The sequence below is a fragment of the Lonchura striata genome, unplaced genomic scaffold, assembly GCF_046129695.1.
Source record: "Lonchura striata isolate bLonStr1 unplaced genomic scaffold, bLonStr1.mat Scaffold_100, whole genome shotgun sequence".
Classification (NCBI taxonomy): Eukaryota; Metazoa; Chordata; class Aves; order Passeriformes; family Estrildidae; genus Lonchura; species Lonchura striata.
The window spans coordinates 794,107-800,154 of NW_027461077.1; positions in this window are offsets into that span (position 1 = coordinate 794,107).

Below are 6,048 nucleotides of genomic sequence, written 5' to 3' on the forward strand. Positions count from 1 at the left end.
TGTAAGCTGCTGTCTGACGCCCGTTCTCTTCTGCCCACTCTTGCCCAGCTCGTTGTTTTAACGTGCACGTGCCGTCCTGGCATTCAGTGCACAGTGAAAGCAATCGCAAAAGTCCAGCAGCTGCTGACTGCCAAACACAAGGCGCTGGCTATGTTCTTGCGTCTCGACAACTCAACGCAGCCCTTCATTTCTGCAGTTGCCATCGAGGTCTCTGCATGTCGGAGCCTCAGAGGACGAGCAGGAGTTTCCCAGGAGGGGCTGTATCAGGAGGAATTCAAAACTCAGGAAAATTGTCCTGGAACACCTTCCCTAAGGATGCTAGAATGGAATTGAAGAGGCAGGCGTGCGGCCACCACGGTCCTCTAGCAGTCCTCTAGTGTGCGCGCAGAAGCCGGGTGCTCTGCGGCTTCGTTCTTCGCCCTCGTACAAGCTACCGCTCTCTCCGGCTCCCGGAGCAGGAGAAGCGGCTGCTTCGCGCACACAACAGCGGAGCGGCAGCCCTACGCTCCGAAGCGCTGCTTCAGCCGAAAGACGCCGGCCACCGGCGCTTGGCTTCGGACAGCTCCGGAGAGCCGTAGTGTGCGTCTGCACTAGACTGCATCATAGCGAAAAGCTTTGGCAGTGTGTCTCGCAGGGAGATAGCTTAGGAGCGCAGCGCACTTATGCCTCCCTTGTCCAAAAACACGATTTTACTGCACACTCCAAACACAATGCTCTTTCCAGGGCAATATATAAGCTGCTTTCTGACGGCCGTGATCTTTCGATTACTCTTGCCCAGCTCGTTGTTTTAACGTGCACATGCCGTCCTGGCATTCAGTGCACAGTGAAAGCAATTGCAAAAGTCCAGCAGCTGCTGACTCCCAAACTCCAGGCTATGTTCTTGCTTCTCGACAACTCAACGCAGCCCTTCATTTCTGCAGTTGCCATCGAGGTCTCTGCACTCGGAGACTCAGAGGACGCGCACGAGTTTCCCAGGAGGGGCTGCATAAGGACGAATTCAAAACTCAGGAAAATTGTCCTGGAACACCTTCCCTAAGGATACTAGAATGGAATTGAAGAGGAAGGCGAGCGGCCACCACGGTCCTCTAGCAGTCCTTAGGGGGCGCGGAGAAGCCGGGTGCTCTGCGGCTTCGTTCTTCGCCCTCGTACAAGCTACCGCTCTGTCCGCTCCCGGAGCAGGAGAAGCGGCTGCTTCGCGCACACAACAGCAGAGCGGCAGCCCTACGCTCCGAAGCGCTGCTTCAGCCGAAAGACGCCGGCCACCGGCGCTTAGCTTCGGACAGCTCCGGAGAGCCGTAGTGTGCGTCTGCACTAGACTGCATGATAACGAAAAGCTTTGGCAGTGTGTCTCGCAGGGAGATAGCTTAGGAGCGCAGCGCACTTTTGCCTCCCTTGTCCAGAAACACGCATTTGCTGCACACTCCAAAAACACTGCTCTTCCTATGGTAATATGTAAGCTGCTGTCTGACGCCCGTTCTCTTCTGCCCACTCTTGCCCAGCTCGTTGTTTTAACGTGCACGTGCCGTCCTGGCATTCAGTGCACAGTGAAAGCAATCGCAAAAGTCCAGCAGCTGCTGACTGCCAAACACAAGGCGCTGGCTATGTTCTTGCTTCTCGACAACTCAACGCAGCCCTTCATTTCTGCAGCTGCCATCGAGTTCTCTGCATCTCGAGCCTTCGGAAACGAGCACGAGTTTCCCAAGAGGGGCTTCATCAGGACGAATTCAAAACCCAGGAAAATTGTCTCGGAGCATTTTCAATAAAGCATGCCAGCAGTGCATTGAAAAGGCAGGGAGCTTTAGCCACCGTCCTCTATCAGTCGCAAGACTGTGCACACAATGTCGTCTCTCTGCAGCAACGTTCTTCGCCCTCGTACAAGCTACCGCTCTGTCCGCTCCCGGAGCAGGAGAAGCGGCTGCTTCGCGCACACAACAGCGGAGCGGCAGCCCTACGCTCCGAAGCGCTGCTTCAGCCGAAAGACGCCGGCCACCGGCGCTTGGCTTCGGACAGCTCCGGAGAGCCGTAGTGTGCGTCTGCACTAGACTGCATCATAGCGAAAAGCTTTGGCAGTGTGTCTCGCAGGGAGATAGCTTAGGAGCGCAGCGCACTTATGCCTCCCTTGTCCAAAAACACGATTTTACTGCACACTCCAAAAATAGTGCTCTTTCCTGGGCAATACGTAAGCTGCTATCTAGCGGCCGTGATTTTTCGGCTACTCTTGCTCAGCTAGTTGTTTTAACGTGCACAGGCCGTCCTGGCTTTCAGTGCACAGTGATAGCAATTGCAAAAGTCTAGCAGCTGCTGACTCCCAAACACAAGGCGCTGGCTATGTTCTTGCTTCTCGACAACTCAACGCAGCCCTTCATTTCTGCAGTTGCCATCGAGGTCTCTGCATGTCGGAGACTCAGAGGACGAGCACGAGTTTCCCAGGAGGGGCTGCATCAGGACGAATTCAAAACTCAGGAAAATTGTCCTGGAACACCTTCCCTAAGGATGCTAGAATGGAATTGAAGAGGCAGGCGAGCGGCCACCACCGTCCTCTAGCAGTCCTTAGGGTGCGCGCAGAAGGCCGGTGCTCTGCGGCTTCGTTCTTCGCCCTCGTACAAGCTACCGCTCTGTCCGCTCCCGGAGCAGGAGAAGCGGCTGCTTCGCGCACACAACAGCGGAGCGGCAGCCGTACGCTCCGAAGCGCTGCTTCAGCCGAAAGACGCCGGCCACCGGCGCTTGGCTTCGGACAGCTCCGGAGAGCCGTAGTGTGCGTCTGCACTGGACTGCATCATAGCGAAAAGCTTTGGCAGTGTGTCTCGCAGGGAGATAGCTTAGGAGCGCAGCGCACTTATGCCTCCCTTGTCCAGAAACACGATTTTACTGCACACTCCAAACACAATGCTCTTTCCAGGGCAATATATAAGCTGCTTTCTGACGGCCGTGATCTTTCGATTACTCTTGCCCAGCTCGTTGTTTTAACGTGCACATGCCGTCCTGGCATTCAGTGCACAGTGAAAGCAATTGCAAAAGTCCAGCAGCTGCTGACTCCCAAACTCCAGGCTATGTTCTTGCTTCTCGACAACTCAACGCAGCCCTTCATTTCTGCAGTTGCCATCGAGGTCTCTGCATGTCGGAGACTCAGAGGACGAGCACGAGTTTCCCAGGAGGGGCTGCATCAGGACGAATTCAAAACTCAGGAAAATTGTCCTGGAACACCTTCCCTAAGGATGCTAGAATGGAATTGAAGAGGCAGGCGAGCGGCCACCACCGTCCTCTAGCAGTCCTTAGGGTGCGCGCAGAAGGCCGGTGCTCTGCGGCTTCGTTCTTCGCCCTCGTACAAGCTACCGCTCTGTCCGCTCCCGGAGCAGGAGAAGCGGCTGCTTCGCGCACACAACAGCGGAGCGGCAGCCGTACGCTCCGAAGCGCTGCTTCAGCCGAAAGACGCCGGCCACCGGCGCTTGGCTTCGGACAGCTCCGGAGAGCCGTAGTGTGCGTCTGCACTGGACTGCATCATAGCGAAAAGCTTTGGCAGTGTGTCTCGCAGGGAGATAGCTTAGGAGCGCAGCGCACTTATGCCTCCCTTGTCCAGAAACACGATTTTACTGCACACTCCAAACACAATGCTCTTTCCAGGGCAATATATAAGCTGCTTTCTGACGGCCGTGATCTTTCGATTACTCTTGCCCAGCTCGTTGTTTTAACGTGCACATGCCGTCCTGGCATTCAGTGCACAGTGAAAGCAATTGCAAAAGTCCAGCAGCTGCTGACTCCCAAACTCCAGGCTATGTTCTTGCTTCTCGACAACTCAACGCAGCCCTTCATTTCTGCAGTTGCCATCGAGGTCTCTGCACTCGGAGACTCAGAGGACGCGCACGAGTTTCCCAGGAGGGGCTGCATCAGGACGAATTCAAAACTCAGGAAAATTGTCCTGGAACACCTTCCCTAAGGATACTAGAATGGAATTGAAGAGGAAGGCGAGCGGCCACCACGGTCCTCTAGCAGTCCTTAGGGGGCGCGGAGAAGCCGGGTGCTCTGCGGCTTCGTTCTTCGCCCTCGTACAAGCTACCGCTCTGTCCGCTCCCGGAGCAGGAGAAGCGGCTGCTTCGCGCACACAACAGCGGAGCGGCAGCCCTACGCTCCGAAGCGCTGCTTCAGCCGAAAGACGCCGGCCACCGGCGCTTAGCTTCGGACAGCTCCGGAGAGCCGTAGTGTGCGTCTGCACTAGACTGCATGATAACGAAAAGCTTTGGCAGTGTGTCTCGCAGGGAGATAGCTTAGGAGCGCAGCGCACTTATGCCTCCCTTGTCCAGAAACACGCATTTGCTGCACACTCCAAAAACACTGCTCTTCCTATGGTAATATGTAAGCTGCTGTCTGACGCCCGTTCTCTTCTGCCCACTCTTGCCCAGCTCGTTGTTTTAACGTGCACGTGCCGTCCTGGCATTCAGTGCACAGTGAAAGCAATCGCAAAAGTCCAGCAGCTGCTGACTGCCAAACACAAGGCGCTGGCTATGTTCTTGCTTCTCGACAACTCAACGCAGCCCTTCATTTCTGCAGCTGCCATCGAGTTCTCTGCATCTCGAGCCTTCGGAAACGAGCACGAGTTTCCCAAGAGGGGCTTCATCAGGACGAATTCAAAACCCAGGAAAATTGTCTCGGAGCATTTTCAATAAAGCATGCCAGCAGTGCATTGAAAAGGCAGGGAGCTTTAGCCACCGTCCTCTATCAGTCGCAAGACTGTGCACACAATGTCGTCTCTCTGCAGCAACGTTCTTTGCCCTCGTACAAGCTACAGCTCTCTCCGGCTCCCGGAGCAGGAGAAGCGGCTGCTTCGCGCACACAACAGCGGAGCGGCAGCCGTACGCTCCGAAGCGCTGCTTCAGCCGAAAGACGCCGGCCACCGGCGCTTGGCTTCGGACAGCTCCGGAGAGCCGTAGTGTGCGTCTGCACTGGACTGCATCATAGCGAAAAGCTTTGGCAGTGTGTCTCGCAGGGAGATAGCTTAGGAGCGCAGCGCACTTATGCCTCCCTTGTCCAAAAACACGATTTTACTGCACACTCCAAAAATAGTGCTCTTTCCTGGGCAATACGTAAGCTGCTATCTAGCGGCCGTGATTTTTCGGCTACTCTTGCTCAGCTAGTTGTTTTAACGTGCACAGGCCGTCCTGGCTTTCAGTGCACAGTGATAGCAATCGCAAAAGTCTAGCAGCTGCTGACTCCCAAACACAAGGCGCTGGCTATGTTCTTGCTTCTCGACAACTCAACGCAGCCCTTCATTTCTGCAGTTGCCATCGAGGTCTCTGCATGTCGGAAACTCAGAGGACGAGCACGAGTTTCCCAGGAGGGGCTGCATCAGGACGAATTCAAAACTCAGGAAAATTGTCCTGGAACACCTTCCCTAAGGATGCTAGAATGGAATTGAAGAGGCAGGCGAGCGGCCACCACCGTCCTCTAGCAGTCCTTAGGGTGCGCGCAGAAGGCCGGTGCTCTGCGGCTTCGTTCTTCGCCCTCGTACAAGCTACCGCTCTGTCCGGCTCCCGGAGCAGGAGAAGCGGCTGCTTCGCGCACACAACAGCGGAGCGGCAGCCCTACGCTCCGAAGCGCTGCTTCAGCCGAAAGACGCCGGCCACCGGCGCTTGGCTTCGGACAGCTCCGGAGAGCCGTAGTGTGCGTCTGCACTGGACTGCATGATAGCGAAAAGCTTTGGCAGTGTGTCTCGCAGGGAGATAGCTTAGGAGAGCAGCGCACTTATGCCTCCCTTGTCCAAAAACACGATTTTACTGCACACTCCAAACACAATGCTCTTTCCAGGGCAATATATAAGCTGCTTTCTGACGGCCGTGATCTTTCGATTACTCTTGCCCAGCTCGTTGTTTTAACGTGCACATGCCGTCCTGGCATTCAGTGCACAGTGAAAGCAATTGCAAAAGTCCAGCAGCTGCTGACTCCCAAACTCCAGGCTATGTTCTTGCTTCTCGACAACTCAACGCAGCCCTTCATTTCTGCAGTTGCCATCGAGGTCTCTGCACTCGGAGACTCAGAGGACGCGCACGAGTTTCC